The following is an 18,946-nucleotide window of genomic DNA, read 5'->3' as shown; positions in this document are numbered from 1 at the left end:
AATGAGCTGCAATACACTACATTTTCACATTTAAAGCCATACTTTTGTGGTTATTTTGGTATGGTAACTCAAAAGTAACACAAAAGTAATGTAACACATTACCGTTCAGAGACAGTAATAAGGTAATGTAACTTATTACTTACAAAAAGATAGTAAATGATGTATAGTATTACATTTTAGAATTAACTTGCCAAACACTGGTCTTGCGACCACCTGATGCGGCAGATTTCATAAAGATAAGGAGGTGTTCCTTCAAAACAACAGCTGTGGGCAGCAGATTTCATATATCAATGCAAACTGGTTTACAGACTCTCCTGTTTTGCCAATCCGGTACTTAAAATGATGTCTGAGTACGAAATATAACTCAAATAATGTATGTACTTTCATTTACATAGATAAACATAACAGTCTGCAATAAATGGCTGTCTCCTGTGTGCTGCACTTCCTCCTTTGCACATGAGTAAGTTGTGCTAATGAGAGAAATTAACCCATTCACCCCTCATTTTTTAACGTCCCTTTAAGGGCTCCATACATAGTGAGTTACTTCACTACTAATGTTTACCATGTCATTAAAAAATAAAAATATCTTCTCAAATGTAATTTTTTCCTGCAGGTTGGATATTTAGTCATTGCTTGACCAGAGCAACATACTGTATGTAAACGACTAATTGTAAAAAATCTGATTTTTTGGTCTTTTCCAATCATAGGTCATTCAGGTCGATTCAATTTCTTTCAGTTTGATCACTTCTGTGGTATAAAATGCAGACAATGACATATTTGACATTTCTTTTAAGTTCTGAAGGCTAACCAATTTGCGCCACATGTAATTTCCAAGGACAATCGATGCGTGAACTGATCCATTAGAGCTGCCTCTATGATGGTGCCATCTGTGGTTGCTAGGAGACCTGCAAACACAAAGCCTCTTTTATTACCATGCTCGTTTTACCAGCACATTAACTGATCCTGCAGCAATCATCATTTCATCAGTTTTACCCCCTTCTCTCTTGCCATTTCCCTCTTTTCATATTGAACTGCCCTCCTATCAATCTCTTCTTTATAGCTCAAATTATTCCTTTTTTGTCTTTCCAATAGTAACCTCCCTTTGTGTCCCTCAGGTATTGTGAAGCATTTGAGTGCTATGGAGTGCAGTCAGCTCCATAGTTTTAGCCTTAACTCTTAAGTGGTTTAAAAGCAGAAGTATTGCAACAGCATATATTTAGTTCTACTAAGTGAGGTGAACCCAGGAGATCTCTTGTCAGTATTGGCCTAAAATATGATGGGATCTGGAGGGAGTTGTGATCTGCAGTCAGGGTAATTTGAGGGTACTTTTTATTTAAATATCAAATGTGGACACTTCTACCAGGTTCTACTGGGAGTTTATAGACAAACAAGACAAATCTACATCATTTGATGGTACGAAAACAGGAATAAAGCATGTCCCTTTATTTTAATTCTATGTAAAAGTTAATTGAAGGATTGCTATGAACTGTAAGTAATGGAACATGAATTAATCCCAAACCATAGGGAACAATGGTTCAGCGTGCAACTCTCATTGTCATTGTTTTGGGGTGAAATTCTCTATTCAAGGAGAAAGAAACCGTCTGTCAATTGTTTTTACATCTCAGCAGGAGTAGAATATTAATTCATAAAATAAAATATATACTGTATATATATATATATATATATAATGAATACAATAGTGTTTTAAAATGCTAATAAAAAAGGGAGGTACGCTATTTTTCACAGCCATATGTAAATCTTTGTGACTTTTAATTACTTTAAGTCAAGTTAGTAACCAATAGCTCTCATAAGCTTATTAATTTAATCATGGGAATGAGTAGTGTGGTCCAGGGATGACATATTTTTGTAGCCCGTCACGTAAACCGAAGACTTTATTCTGGTAATCTAACTACAAACATTGTCAAAAAAACGCTGACTTCAAGACAAGGGAACGGGAAGTGGTAAAATGGAAAGTCATTAACAGGTTTTAGCACTCATTACTATTTTAGTGCAAATGATAGTTTTAAATAACTTCAACCCTGAATGACCTTGGTAATTATTTATAAATAGACTTGATTTGTTCTTGTTCTTACAGGACCAACTCTTTGCTGTGTGCATGTGAGCACAAAACATCTTGTTACATGGAGAATTAACTGTAATTATATGGCAGTTTTCTACATTAATAGATAAAGCACTTAACCATTTGCCCCTTTTTCAACCTTTCACACACACACACACACACACACACTTACACACCAATGGTGACGGAGCTGCCATGCACCGCCCACTGGGAGCACTCTGTGGTTCAGTGTCCTGCTCAAGGACACTTGGACATGTGGACAGGAGGAGCTTGAGATCAAACCTCCATCCCTTTGATTAATGGCCAACCTGGGGTTCTACTCCATGAGCCCAGCTGAGCCAAAAATGAGTTCAGCTAACAAAATAACCATTTTATTTTCTATCATCAAAAAAGGCATTGTGTTTGGAATATAAAAAAATTGTCAAATGACAAAGATTTACATTTTGGTCCATGTATGAATATATTTTGACCTACCATGATTGGCAAATCATTGATAAATTTGCCCCATAAATCCTGACATAACTATACTTGTATTTAAGTATTGTTAATTATGGCTCTTTAGTTGGTTTGAGATTAAAACCAGATTAGGCCGCCCTTACTGAAATCATACACATACTGGTTATTTTTGTAACAGCAATCATATGTGAGTTTATACTTCCTTATAGTAAAGTGGAAATAGGGTTTAGCCCAAGCTACTGAGTTCAATCTTGTCGTGTACCAGTGTGACTGTGCTGTGATGATTTAAATAACTTTCTTACATCCTGGCAAATTAAACATTATTTTATCTGGAAAGGCTCTGGGAAGGTTTTAAAGAGGCTCTGTTATGCTTTTAGGTGTTTCCCCTCTCCTGTAGTGTGTTGTTTAGGTTTTTGTGTATGTAAATGGTCTGCAAAGGCTAAAATCCCAAAGTGTACCATCCTATATGAGAGCAGTTTTTACTTCATGTTAGGTAATATTTGTTCTGGGTTGTTGTTCAGCTTGATAAATATCACTGAATCAAAGTATTTGCCTTGTTTTTGCCCTACTGCATCCCTGCTCACCTTTATGGGGAGCTTGTTCAGGATCGGTACTGTGAACTTGGCGCAAACTCGGCTCACTGAACTGTCATCAGACCTCAGTCCAAGTGAGCATTTCTGAGATGTATTAGAGACGCTTTCCAGATCAGCTCTCCACTACCAGACACTGTTGGAATCATCTGACCTGTGAACCAGCTGCTCTGTGGAACACCTCGTACAACTTGAAATGTCAACAGCCCCACACATTGGGATGATTCATAGGGCAGGAGAGGTTATCAACTCTGTATCAGGGCACTGCTTTGGATTTATTTTGTTCATTACAAACCAGCATTGCCTCTTTGCCCTCTTCAAGTAATTCCATCAACCTTGTTCAAATCTCTGTTTCAGAAAACAGAAGGTGACTGCAAAGGGTGACTTCTCATCATCAATACTAATTACTACCCAATGAGAAGGTAATTGGTGGAAATTAATGCAGTACAGCTAATTTACATATTCATAATAAGTGCTAGAGTACATAAACACAGCTGTGAACAAATAAGAGTGAATCAAGATACCGTGAATAGTGTTATTTATCAGAGAATTCCATATTTATTTCAGAAAAAAGGCATTGAAACACTAGAGCAATATTTAGCCAAATGTAACACTGGGCTGGTGGAAAAGTCAAGAAAGATTTTTTTATAAAGGTTGATGGAAAGATATTTCCAGTAGCAACTTTTCAGACCGAAGAACAAATATATTATGTACCTAATCCTTCTCACATAAGAAAACCAGAACAATAAAGAGCATCCATCCCATACAGACATCTCTCCGTTAAAAGTCCTGACGGTGCCTCATTCACCTGTTTTAATCCACATATAAAAACCTAAATGCCATCTTTTGTGTGAGGCAGTACTAACATAAATGCTCACATGTAATGGTGTAATCTTGACACGTCCTCGTTGGCATATTACAGAAAGGTAGATGATGAAAAAACTGTTAATATCCATATTTTACACTAAATCATTACAAGCTTGTGCAACATTTAATGATGTTCTGCCTGGCACAACTACAGGATGTCAATGCAAGGATATGAGTGGTGCCAAGACACACCTAATGGCCAAATTGAGGTTTAAATCTTTCAAAAATAGCACTTAAATTGAGGCGGTTTGCCCGTTCTCAATTGCAAAGTGGTCGGAAAAGGAGAATGGAGGACAATGAAAGAAAAAACAAGTTGCTGAAGCAAAAAAATAGTCTAAAACGGGTGAAAATGAATAAGGAATTATACCTAGATCACACAATTTTACAAATCTCCATCGAGTGCCAACAATCAGTGCCAGTGCAAGAAGTATGAACTGCATTTGTCAGTATAGATAATATTGGCCTCTGCAGAAGTGTATTCTTAATTGTTTATCTATTGGGATTAGAAAACGGGGGGATTGTTGCTGGTTTATTTGAACACCTGTGCAGCTTTCATTAGCAGGATAAATGTTCCAAGAGTCTCCAATGATGATTAAGCATTTTAAAGACTAACATAATTCTACACAACAATGGTATGCCAAATGATGTAGCAATAAATACAAAAATAAATGCATGTATGTCGGCTGTTAGCAGCACTTTAAAAGGGTTTGCTTATTTGAAGCCAGGTTTAGCACTACAATGGTGAAAGCTAATTTAGCTGCAGGATTCTTTTGTTTTTTTTAGCTTGTTTCATAATAGTTAGATGCAATTATTGTTGATTTGGACACTAGCGTTAGAAATATGAAAATGTTAAATATTAAAAGAGATGCCCTGCTATTATACAGCACTGAGCAGAACTCACACAGTTGCACGTTTCCCTTCTCTGTCGCCATTTTTTCTTTTGGTTTCTGCATTTTAAGGAATTAAAGGAGCAGCATTAACACCATTTTAGGATTCACAAAGGCTGATAAGCCTCTTGGTCGTACGGTTCAATTCCACCTAGACCAACTCTTCCGAGCAGCAGCAGCAACAGTGAGGTGCATGGGGGGGGAATGGTTTGACACTCCCATCTGACTCAGGCCTAATGGGGCGACAGGGTCATGCTGTTTAATGGCAGTTAGCTAGCTGAGTGACAGCACCGCAGCAGGCCAGGGGCTCAGCTGTCACGGGTCGCAGGTGTGCTGCTGAGTTATGTGTCATTGTAAGATGAGATAAGGTCGGGAAGAGACTAGGTAGGAGAGTGAGGAATTGATGGAAAAAGATAGAGAAACCGAAAAAAGAGATAGAAGAGAGAAGAGAGAATAGGAATAGTACTGCACAATTTGAAAAAATAAATAATTGCCACTATTTTTGACTGAAGTGTCTATTTTGATACGATTTACGATAGTGTAGGAGTTGACCATATCTGTGCCATTATTCCGATCATTCAAAGAACGTTTCAAAATCATCATTTCGAAAACGTTTTTGTGGCTCAACTTGTTAAGTCTGTAGAAAACAAATTAATCCTTAAGGAGCACTGCCTGTGCTGCAGCTCCACTTTTCACCCTCTGTCTGAAACCAGAGCCCCCATTAGTCTGCTCTAATTGGTCAGCTGGCCGGCCCTGTTGTGATTGGTCAACCGCTAAGAGATGTGTCGGAAATATCCCACCCCTCAGCCAATCATGTACAATGTGCTGGAGCGCTAGCCAAAAGAATCGCAGTTGTAACATAGTGATGACATCATATTAAAAAATGTAAAAAAGGAGTCTGATCGAGGCCTGTCAGGCGGGGGGGAGAGTGTGAGAGAGAATTTTAGGGATTTGAGCCTTTGCAGACCACACAACCTATACAAAACACTACAGGAAAGGGAAACAAAAATACTCCATATATTATATTCAGCTTTGGAAATGAAAGATTTAATCAACCAATATTTGAAAATATTGAAATTTTCAATTGATTGAAGTTCAATCCTTTTATTTTAGGACTGAGAGAACCAAACAATTAAAAGGAAAAAGAGGACTCAGAGAAAGCGACTCTGCCAGTCTGCACTCGGCTGATTCCACCAGCATGACTCGCCCCTGTGTTCAATTTAAGTGGGAAATGTCAGCAGCAATTATAATGCAAAGCTAACCTTTTGTGAGGGAGATTACTGCGTGGATAGGTTGTAGCTTGTCATACATGGGGACAAAGAATGGTTTTCTTGACAATTCTCAGTAATTCTGGTGAGGGAAATTGCTCTGCCTATGTGCAACCCGGAGATGACTACAACACAATTCAGGCAAAAGAAAGGATTCTTCAGTGAAGCAGTTTTTGTTAAACGTGTTAAAGAGACCAAAATAACCAATGTTCTGAAATGACCATAAAACTGCAATACTTGCATTACAATAGTTACAATTATACAAGTCCACAGATGCTCCATGTGTAATTTAAATATCCACCCATCATACTTTTTCAGACACATTAGGGGTTTGGAGCTTTAATCACCTTTGTGTTTGCATAGACCATATCCATAGCTGTAGCACTTTCCAAGGCTTCAATGGGTATGGAACTCTCAAAGTTGCACTACGAATATAATGAAATGTGTTTAAGAATATGGTTCTTTCTCATGAAGTCTAACATATAGTGGGTATTTAAATAGAGAAGTCAGCCATGACTCCTAAGAAGTATGAAATTAACATCAATTCACAGAGCTTGAAATACTGTGGTACTCTGTCATTCAACTCCACAAAAGATGAAGTCATATACATGTGATGGAAACTTCTGAAGCAAATGGAGAAAAAACTCAGAGAGACAGGGCAAACACTGAAGGTTTATTATGAAGTAACGACCGGAGAATTGACAAAACATTTGCTGCAGGCCATGCGGTTGCCAAACCAATTCTGAAGATCTCTTCTGCAGTCCGAGGTTTTAACATGTTCAGAGTGTATAATCAACATTCCTCATCAGGGAGACCACAACAAATATGGACTCTGAATCTCACTAAAGCTGCCGTCCATAGAAAAGAATGTGCACCAGGGAACCTATGCTACAGATAATAAGGGCTTCTAGATGTCCCTGAACAATAAACTCATGTCAGCTTGTGCTCGGTGAGAAACTGGCAACAACAAAGCGACCAAGCTGCCCTCCTTAAGAGATTACAGCAACCCCAAGGCCAAAGAACTATGCCATGGGAAAGCAGACAGAGGAAGGAGAAAATGATGTCAAAGGTGAAATACCTAAGCAAAATATTCCTAACAATGCACACAAATATTACACAATAAAATACATAAAGATATTAACACGTGACTTAGGTACACAGCTACTGACAACCGTCAAGACATTTACATTCAGATTACGTTACATGTAAATGTTGAGATGCTTAATGGATTTAGGCAGGAATTTGTTTTTGTGGCACTTCAACCTGCTCTTGGGAACCCTGAATCTGGTACCAGAAAGTAAAAGCTGGAACTCTGGTTGAAGAATGTGGGGTGGGTTCAGTCATATTTGTTGTGTCCCTTTCTAATGATGGACTGCTCATAGATGCTTGGGAGAAATGATCATAGGTTCCAAAGCAGACTGAAACATGCGAGGTATCTGTGTCTTTAGCTACCCTATCTGAGGGCGCTCTCTAACACAGCATGATGAATAATAGCATAAACTTCTGCTCAACTCCGTAGGTCATAAGTCCAAGCAAAACAAGATCTGCTGTTGGGAGTCTGGAGCAGGGACCATCAACATGAATCTTCCCAATGAATACATTCAGCAGTTTGAATCACTTTTGATCATCAACTGGCTAATGCAAGAAAGTACTTTCCAATGACTACAGTACAGACTATGAGAAATTACTACTGACGCATGCATGTAGAGCATGTCAGCATATCAAACTGATGAAATATTCTCATTAGCAAACTTTGCTATTTCTTTTGGGTTATTAAAAAAGCATGAACAAAAAGAACATCTACTGTGGTGGAAAAATGTCAGGTGACAAAACCCTGAACAAATCTTTTATATTAAGACCATGTTGCGGGTTTGAGGTTGGTCTAGGTTTTCTTATTCAACAAAGTAAACATGGAATGTGCCCCAGTTAAGTGCAGAAGATATTACTTCCTCTAAACATCAAAGAATCCTTGTACTGCTGCAATCCCCCGGGACCTGTTTGTTTCGTCATTTATTATTCATTAAAAGGAAGAAAAAACACCTTAGAAATGCAGAGTGTACATTATTTCCAAGGATAGGAAGTTTGGTATTATATTATTGTTATTATCATTATTATAAAGCACATGGCATAAACAAATCCATTGCACGAATAGAAGTCTTTCATGCATATGTTTCTTTTCAAATCAAATGTACATTTCTTACATGAAAGAGGGAACATCCAAAGTGTTCTAAAGGTTTTAGGCTCGAGCCATAGCCCCATTTTAGATTCATTTAGTACTGACATTTTGGGTTATTTTTGGTTGCGTAGAGTGCAGCATGTGAATAGCTTGACAACGCTGGTGGGAACAACTCTACCGGAGAGACAGTAAATGGTAAATGGACTGCACTTATGTAGAATTATTGCTATGTACAAATCAATCTGAAAAACAAATGCCAACGCCGATTACCACAATTATTGAAAACCAGCAAAGTGAGTGGTTAGGGGTTTAGTTTCAGGACACTTCCACACTCATCGAACAATAGATCCACCTCCTGAGAAGTGCCAACAATGTGTCTCGGTTTAAAGTATGAAGATGTAATACTGGACTTACAGTGCTTTTTTTTGAGTGCAAATGCAAAGTATTGCAAAGTGCACTCTGAGTATGGTACTCATTGTTAGGGAATATTTTGCTTAGGTGTTTAACCTTTGACCTAGTTCATCATTTTCTCCTTCCTCTGTCTGCTTTCCCATGGCATAGTTCTTTGGCCTTGGGGTTGCTGTAATCTCTTAAGGAGGGCAGCTTGGTCGCTTTGTTGTTGCCAGTTTCTCACCGAGCATAAGCTGACATGAGATAGTTTATTGTTCAGGGACATCTAGAAGCCCTTCTTATCTGGAACGTAGGTTCCCTGACGGACATTTTTTTCCATGGACGACAGCTCTAGTTAGATTCAGGATCAATATTTGTTTAGTCTAGTCAATATAGAATGTTGATTACACCCTCTGAACTGGTTAAAACCTGGGACTGGTTGCTGGCTAGCTAGCTAACAGTGGCTAACAGCAGCCATTTGCTATTTGAGGCAATGCTACACGGTCAAAATTCACAAACTGTGCATTTGTTTAGCGATAACATGTCAGTGTATTCAAGAAACTTTCTCAATTAACACACAGCACTAGTTTATTTTACTTATTTTGTCAGATACTGTTATCTCTAAAAAATATGATAGGAAAAATAACACAGAAATTAATTGAATGGAAAACGGAAAAACAATCAGCTCTGGTGCAGTGTTGGAAGGACAGAGCAACTAAACATTGGCAACCTCGAGTGTGCATATATGGGGAGAGGAAAACATTAACAGCAGGTTGTAGGCTTGGGATTTCTGCAATCTAGATAAATGTGTTTTTCTCAAACAAACTTTGCATTAAAGGAGTAATGCTTGTTACAAAAATGACATAGGAGACTGGTTATTAGATTATTTTCTAGCAAATTTCTAAATAGTAATAATAAATGAATGAATGTGTGAGTGTTACAAATTATGCATGGTTTCAGGCCACACTAATGTGACAATACATTTGATGCCTTGCTGATTGTAGATATATGAGTTGTAGCTTGAGGCAGACACCAGAAACAATCTAAATGACCCTTTGTGTCAAAGTAGTGCTGTGAAACACAGTGAAACTGTTGCCTGAAGCGAGGAAAATATCATCTCACATCTAGGTGGAAACACGCTATATGAGATTGTACTAAATCTGTCTGTGTGTGGTCCTCAAGGTCCATTGATCAGGGGCATTGGGGGTGTTAAAGGTCAGGGTTAGGTCAGAGGAGAGGGTTTATGTGCGGCTGCAAGCAGACGGTGGGTTAGAACGCCTCATAACATTAGATCAGTAATAAAAACTCACTACAACTGTTTTCTTTTAATTCTAGTTTATACATCTTGTTTTGTGCAGCCCTTTTAAAAACTTTTCTTCGGGTTAGGTTGTTATTTAGCAGATATTTATAAAAAGTGATTGTTCCCTTTAAAATGTTACTTAACCTGCATTCAACACCATACCTACATACAAAGAGATTTTTACGTGCAGTTTAAAGAGGCCCTAATATGCTCATTCCTCTGTGCCATGTCTCCATGCTTTAATGTTCAAAAAGCTCTTTATTTTTCTCATACGGCCTGTGCTGCAGCACCACATTTCCCCCTCTGTCTGAAACCAGAGCCCAGTCTGCTCTGATTGGTTAGCTGGCTGGGTCTGTTGTGATTTGTCAACCGCCTAGAGATGTGTAAGAAATGTCCGAACTCCTTAGCTTAGCACTGGGCTAAAGGGTGGCCATGTTAGTGCCACCCTTTGCTCAACCACTTACAGATGTCCCGCCTCTTAGCCTATCACAATGTGTTTCAGCACAAGCCAAAAGAAGCGTGAATGTTACATAAATGTCACTATGTTACAGAAATAAACCAAGGATTCCAACAGATGCGTTTCGGGCAGGGAGGGGGGTCTGTGTGGGAGAGAAAATCATATGGGGATACAGGGATTGTAGCCTTTGCAGGCCATTAACACACACAAAAACACTACACACTACAAAGCAATAGTACTACAAATAATTGAAACATTTAATTTATTTAAGACTCTGCAGCACAGACCTTAAACTCTCAAGGAATCACTTACGTAAACTCAGTGGGTGTTAGATCCATAATTAGGGTCTAACACCCACTGAGTTCCATAATTAGATCAATCCAAACGGCAAATACAAATGGGAATGTTTGTTTTTCAGTTGATTTGTAGTTGTTCACATGCTGTCAGAAATTAGTCCCGCAATCAGCTTAAGAAACAAATTACTGATCAGTATAAAACAATCCATTACTTTACACAATAAATATGAGTCACTTTCAGAGGAGAATCTGTGGGTCGCAACATTTTCAGTCTATAAACATTTTCATTCGTAAACCTGTATGTATTCTGGCCGCAATATAGCTTGAAGTACACCTTAAAGTCAGATAACAGGCTATGATTGTGTGTGTGTGTGTGTGTGTGTGTGTGTGTGTGTGTGTGTGTGTGTGTGTGTGTGTGTGTGTGTGTGTGTGTGTGTCTTAAGTGGTGCATTGGAGCAAGTAATGGGAGACAATGACTAGAGAAATGGATGACTCCTCAGAAGTCACCTTGAGTGAATAGAATTCATCATTCACATGACACACACATACACACACACACACACACACACACACACACACACACACACACACACACACACACACACACACACACACACACACACACACACACACGCACACACACACACACCAAGGTCTTTGTCAACATTAAGGACACTGAGCATGTTGTCCTGGGCTTGGCGATATTCATCAGTGTCTCCTCTGGAAATCTGCCTTCATCATTGCTAAAGATGACAATGCTGACAGTGACGGACAGTGTGGCTCCAACACTTCCTTGTGCTGTTTCAGTTAAATGTGATATATGTATTGAATGTATTCTTTAAATGTTCAGACCCTTTACAGTTGGATTTGGAGCAGGGTGTGACCTCTTAAATAGGATGTGTTTATTGCAGCAGGTCACTATCAGAGGCCGTTTAAACGTGTGTTCACATGTTATTAAACAAGGAACAAAAGAGGTTTATCCTGAAGGTGTCATTTTCGTAACGGTTTGGATGTGATACTTCTGAACAGTCCTATACACATTGTTTATTTTCTGATTGTATTGCCTATGCTGGCAGTTTTTAAAATACATTTTAATTATTTGACAACCAGCCAACATTTGTAAAGATTTTCATCCCAACTTTGTAAATTCCACATTCCAAATGATCCCAAACTTGTTTTTGTTCCCTTTAAAGTAAAAACAGATTGATTCAAACTAAAGAAAACAGAAGCAATAAACTCAACTTTGATTTTACATCTTCCTTGATCTCAACTGAAACTACATTTTTGTTCATATAACTGAAAGAATAGAAGTTGCAGCTCACAAAAAAATGTACAACGTATAGGAATAATATTTTTAAGACTATTGATATCAGAACTAAATCAAAAATGATATCCAAAAATGACCTAATTTTTAAAACCAACCTGGTTGCCAAAATAAAAAAAAATAACCATTGTATAATTCTTCAGCGCATTCCAGACCAAAATAAGCTGAAGTAGTCCATCACCCTGAGTTAAAGAACTTAGCAAGGGTTCCTTTTTTTATATTAACGCAACTTTTAATTTGTAGAATTTAGCCAATGGAACTTGGCATTCAAAACAAAACACAAACAAACAATTAGAACAATCATACTCAGAACAAAGCTTGAATATTTAGATTGGGTTCAGGATGTTCATTATTAAGTACACATTCAATATGAAAAATACACATGTTTGCCATGGGTTAAGGCTAAAAGAAATGTCAGAGAAGAGTCCATCATTGATGGTAGGATTGCAGTTTTGTTTTATTTGAATAACTACTTGAGTGATTTTGGTTTCTTCCTTGGGTAAAACTGTTATATACGCAATTCTGAACTCAAGGTCGAAGGACTTTGTCTTATTTTTTTTACATCTCAAGCCTATCTCAGCAAACAGTGTTCCTCAGTTAACAGCTTAACAGGGTTTGTTTGTGTAGAAGATGCTTATAAACTGCTTGGAATTAAAAAGCCATAAGCATCGAGAAGAGTAAAGTTATGCTTGCATCTCAATCTATGAGGAACAGCATTAAGTGAAAGTTGATGGTACAGTGCTGGAAACCATTCTGGGCAGCTTGGGTCTAATTTAAACAAGAGGTGCACCTCAGACTTGGAGGAGAAGATTGGCCATTGCTATCGCCCAGCTTTCTAAACTAAAATAAGATATGGAGTACATTTCCCTGCCATAAAAATAAATCTGATGCACTCACTGAGAAGAAAAGGTGCAGGAAGGCCAAGTGGAGAATCGTTGGTAGAAATAAAGAGGTAGATGGGGATAAGAGTGCATGAGAGTGTTGGAAAACAACAACGGGTGGTGAAGTCATCGAAGTGCCCCAATCGGCCCTTCCGGAGGAGTGACCTGACCTGAACTGCTCATTAACACAAAATCAACTCATGAGTATACATTCCTATTTGTCTTTGTGCTGGTCAAGCATTTCCAACCATAAACTAATTACTTCACCGTGGAAAAATGTAATCATTCATATTAATGTCATAAGGACCAGTACAATTATAACTCTACTGAGCCTAAAAATGTACAAAGGGAGGGAGATTTGATAGCTAATTAACAAAAAAATAAGGATACAGAAGTTATTGATATTATTTTATATTAACAGGGCATTTGAATTGAGAACACATTCTAAAAGGCAGGGATTGATGGAATCAACCCTAAAAAAAACATGCACTAGGTAATAACGTAGATTTCACCAAGAAGCACCATAAGGGGCCAGACTCTGGACCTCCTTCCTTCCATATATACTATTCACCCCTGGGCTCTAACCCACCATGTTTAACATGATTTAAGCTCCAAATGCACACATGACTGCACATCTAGAGGTCATTCTTTCCCACTGAGCTCCATTATAAGATCATGCTTGTGCAATTACGCATTTTAACAGGATGTTTTCTTTCCGAGAAATCAATAAGCTACAGGCCATTATGTTATGAATGTTGCTGTTTGCAATGACACCCTTGTCAGTACATGCTTTTCAGGGTCCACCTTTGAACCCGCTATATGAACATTGACCACAAGCTTACAGTATGCAAGAACAACCTTATCCCTAACTGAGGCATTGCTTTCAAGACCGGGATTTAACCCCTGAGGGCTCTGATAGTTATTCATCATGCTCTAGGTAAAGTGTGGACTTTTGTGGGCAGCTCTCCATACCCTGCCTTTTAATATCACAATATCTTTATTTATGCCGGCGAGCAGCATGTGTGTTTGCAGCACTCTGCTTTCACTCACTGCAGTCATAGTGGGCAGTTCATTTTTCATTTAATATGCAATCATGGACAAAGCTGACACACAAAGCACATAAGTACAGTCAAGGGACATGCAAATGAAAAACAGCCTCACCAACTATCCAACACATGCGCAGCGTTCAGAAAACATTCAGACACTTGACGAAACATGAGTAGCTTCTTTAAAACACACCGCTGTTTCCGTAGTGTTTGGAACTTCTTGCAACATTTTTTATTTGCTGCGAAAGCCATCAACTTGTCGCCCATTTCGTGGAGTTGTTTTTTCATTTGCATCCGTTTTGGCACATTTATGTTTTTTTATTTGCATCATTTTTAAAATTCCAGCACGTGTAACCTAATGGAAGTGTTTTTGGTCGGCCACCATTGTATCACTATATTTAGGGAATTATTGTATCAAATTACATTTTAGAAATAGCCTTCCTGTGGCTTCTTCTTGCTATTTCTTTTATTCTTTTTATTAGCATTTCCAGTATTGTAAGCCTTCATGTTTTACTGATTGTATTAACTTTCTATCTGACATCAGTCCAGTGACTAATAACCTCTTACTGTGAGATATTTATGGAAATGCGTTTATGTGCATTTTCCCTGTCAAGTCAAACAAATTTTAAAAAAAATGGATAGTAAATAAACACTCCTTTCAGGTTCTTGCTGTAATGTTCATAGAGTTCATCAGGTTGGTCAGAACGACAGTCAGACAGCACCTACAATAAGTGTTGCAGCCATGCTTTGGAGGCCAACAATAATTTCAAAAGTGTCTTATAAAATCACAATCTTCAACCTAGCTTGCTACATATTTGCTTATCTCTAAGATCCCTCAGAAGCCAGAGCAATTTACAATCAGCATTTCTCCAGTGATGACAGGAACTGGTGCTGCCTCTACTCCACACAAGGATTTTTACCTCTATGCAAGGTCGGCTACACTCAGCACTACAGGTGTCCCCACTCAGACACATGCACATGCACGAACACACACACACACACACACACACACACACGCACACACACACACACACACACACACACACACACACACACACACACACACACACACACACACACACACACACACACACACACACACACACACACACACACACACACACACACACACACACTTTATTTAAGAAACCTGCTGGCTTTGGTCCACTGATTCCTCAGTGAGCGACATGCATCATTAACAGCTTTTAAACTGCAGGGGCGTCCTGCCTTTAGGGTCTTCTTAAAGGCCGACAATCTCCCCCCTCCTTACAACGTCACACACACACACACACACACACACACACATACACACACACGAGTTACTAAAGAGGCTTAACAGCCCATTCCAAAAAGCCTGCATGGGGCATTTGTACTCTTCAAAAAAAAAAAACACACAAAAAGACAGTGCTTTCCAGAGTGGTCTTGAGGAGGATGCACCAGTTGATATGCTGGGACGGTTAAGGGTGAGTACAAGCGTTTTTCTCTCCAACACACTTCTAATAATTTGGTCAAAGAGGCGTTATAATTGTTATAGGTTAAACAAAAGTGTGTAGTTGATTGTTTAGGGTTTGTTTATGTCACGTGTTGTGGAACCTAAAGAGGGTGTAGTGCCTTTGAAGCATTAAAACGCTGATTGAAGGTTATCCTTAATGAAAACGATTTGTTCAACTTCAAAACAAGGACTCGGCTGGTTCAGAAGGTTTGCAGCATAATGGATCCGTTAAATGCCGTTAAAAACATCACAGAGCAATATATGGAGTGCCTCATATACAACAATAGAGCTTTAAAGAAGTGCCAGCGTTTGATGTCAATATTATGCGGTGCATTGAGCAGCAGCATGTTGTGGATGTGTTGTGATGCTAGGGACTGAGGGCTGTAGTAGGTATTATGAGATATATATAGCTTTGTGTGTATAGTGGAAACCATGCAATTGTATCTCACTCACTCTAAAATTATAATACTGGAAATGTCATGAAGCTGAAGGGAAATTCTCAGAAATAAACATGCCTAAAGCGATCAACACAGTGTTTGGTAGGTACAAACCGATAAATAAGGTGACGCAGAACCTAAAATGGCTTCACATATCACAACAATGGATTATAATATGTACGTCTGACATGAAAGAAGTCTTACAGAATGTGCATTTTGTACACATTTGAAAATATAAACCATTTCTCCGCTAAATATTGGCCGAAGAAGTCTTCCGCATTTATTTTAACAAAATATTTAGACATTTTTCGTACTATGTAGCGGAGCGTTTTTGCATTTCATGGATCAAAAATAAACCTTAATGCTATAATTTGATTAATGCTTTCCCAGTGGTTATTACTGTAAACCATAATAGTGCCAGCACATGCACACAATAACAGAAATTCTCCCGCATAGTAACAATATCTTGCATTATTTCACCGGAAAAGCCGCCGTTCAGCGCACCGAAGAATATACTGAAAAATCCAAAGATTTTATCCCGAAATGTATAAAGGCAAAACGCAATATCTTTCCAAAATTACAGAATGAAGGATCTCAGGAAGTATTCCAGATCAAAAAGGTGCAGTGTGTCTTTAATTCCCTGCCTTTGTGGCGGTGGCGGCGGCAATAGCGAGGGCATCCCAGGCTAACCGCAAAGCCAAGGGTTAAAGACGGTACCATGCTGACTCTCACTAAGCGACATGCCACGCCATTTTACCAGCTCTTTATTTCCCCGTCATCGCAAACCAGCTCCAACTTCCTGCCCGCTCACATGCCATTCAAGGACAAGTCGAACAGGAGGGGGGAAAAAAAAGGCAGAATCGGTTTCAACAACATTAAGGGAAGGTCATTGTCTGCCGGCTTACCCAGGAAGAGACGCACAGGGCCTGAACCTGCCAGAACCTATCCGCGGCGACCGGGAGCGGGACCTGCGAGAGACCACAACAACAAAGACAGTTTGTGACAAAGCTGAGGCGCCGCAGTCCGAGAGGAGTGAAATCAAATGTGACATTTTTCATTTATTTGTAAATGCCTCCTTGGCGGCACACTCACTCGAAACGACAGTTGGGCTCTTACCAAGTTAAGGGGAGCTGATGGTGGAATAGAGGGATCCTGACAGAGGTTGTAATGAGATGCCGCATTAGGGCCGCTCTCTCATCCACTCTCCCCTCTCCCCTCGCCCAGGAGCACGCCCTTCACTTCCAATCTACTACCCCAACAATTTGGGAATGGTTAACCCTGTGAAAAACTACACTAACCCTCTTTGGTGCTCTGATAAAACCCTCTTTGTGGGTTTTATTTTTTTCAGAGGTGCCTTTGATGCTACAAGCGCCTTTGTCAGAAGGATTTTAGAGCATTTGCAGCCTGGGGACGGTTGGATAATGATTCACAATACCTGCCCCAAAAAATATGAACAGGAGCATTGTCTGAGGCTGTAAACCACTGATGTGTAGGGATGGAAAGTAACAGTGTACGTTTACTCAAGTATGTATCTTTGTTGAGTTACGTTGAGTTGTTCCAAGTAATGCTGTAAGATTTAGAGGGAGATATTTACTCCTGTAGTGGATTGTTACCTTTTGACGCTTTTAAATAAATAAACATATGATACGTTTACAGAATGGAATGCTTTTTACATTCTTGAATTCACAAGCCTTGTCCAAAATAATTTGAATAGGATCATTGTCTGAGGTTGTAAACAACAGATTTGCAAGGATAGAAAGTAACTTAGTACTTTTACTAATGTGATTTAGTTGCGGTGCGTTGAGGATTTCCATGATACGCTATACAATCCAGAGATTTTACTCCTACCTTTTTATTTTTAAATAAAAGAGACATATGATAGGTTTATGCAGTTAAATGCTTTTAATATATAAAACAAGTGGTTTCCAACAAGATCTATTATTGCTTTGATTTCTCCTCACCATATACAACTCCTGGTGGCACACAGAAGCTCTCACACCTATTAGAGATGTAATACTTTACATTCAGTAGTAAACATGTGCCCACATAATTTCTACAGTCTGCTAAAATCTGTATAAAAATCATTGATTCACCTCTGAATACTTGATTTGGTTTCATTTAAACATACTTTGAGATTGTGTTGACATTTTTGACTTTGAATGCATTGGTTTTACTTGTAATTCCACAACTTTACATTGCGGTATTAATACTTTAGTACAGGATCTTAGTTCTTCTTCCACTGCTGAAATATAGATTATGTCTTATACAGGATCAGAACACAAGTTGGATGCTTTAACGATACAAAGTTACTTTAGCCATACCAAGCAAGGCCCTTAACATCTGACAAGAAGGAAATACAAAAACCATTATCCTTTAAATGATTGAACAACCATTAAAAAAGGTAATGATTGAGTCATAATTTCCCCCCACAAACTGGGTCAAGCAGGTCTCGGTGGAGGAGTTTGCAAAGAAAAATGAACTATTCCCCTCTACAAGTGTGTAGTGCCCTCCAAACTGTCCTTACAGATTGAGTGTGCTATATAGTAGGCAGCAGGTGAGCAATGAGTTATGTACTTCATTAGGCCTTAGTAATTTCCCCTCCTAGATATAACGTCGCCTTCAATCCATCCTAGCACCCATCAGCTATATTCAGCTCTCTGGACCACAATGCCTCAGTTCATCATAACAGTGTAGGTAGAGCTGTTTGGCCAAGCTTTACAACGGAACCAGACATTCTCCTCTAATTAGGAGGAGAAAAAAAACTGTGGGTTTTCAACAGCAGCATCGTCATATTTCTTCTGCTGTAAGTGGATTCATCATCAGCTCATTCAATGTCTCCAAGATACTGTATTTAAACTTGTATTATAAGGGACCTCACTGAACTTAACGTTAATTAAACATAATCGATTTAAGATACCCTCTTAAATTGTTGTTGTTGCCACTAGGAAAAATACCACTTTAACAAAAACCGGGCATTACTGTGCGTCTTCTTATTTTTT

At 38.8% G+C, this 18,946-nt stretch overlaps 1 protein-coding gene across 1 annotated transcript in view; it reads right to left on the bottom strand.

Moving 5' to 3' along the window:
• LOC134870249 (inactive N-acetylated-alpha-linked acidic dipeptidase-like protein 2) overlaps window positions 1–16,949 on the bottom strand; it is a 555,262-nt gene extending 538,313 nt beyond the window's left edge. Inside the window, exon 1 of the mRNA XM_063892353.1 lies at window positions 16,853–16,949. The gene's annotated coding sequence lies outside the window, so the exon portion shown is untranslated. The remainder of the gene's footprint in view (window positions 1–16,852) is intronic.
• Window positions 16,950–18,946: the final 1,997 nt, after the last annotated feature.

Source organism: Eleginops maclovinus, chromosome 9 (genome assembly GCF_036324505.1).
Source record: "Eleginops maclovinus isolate JMC-PN-2008 ecotype Puerto Natales chromosome 9, JC_Emac_rtc_rv5, whole genome shotgun sequence".
Taxonomy (NCBI): domain Eukaryota; kingdom Metazoa; phylum Chordata; class Actinopteri; order Perciformes; family Eleginopidae; genus Eleginops; species Eleginops maclovinus.
The sequence above is the reverse complement of the archived record's forward strand: the minus strand, read 5'-3'. Positions and strand labels throughout refer to the sequence as shown.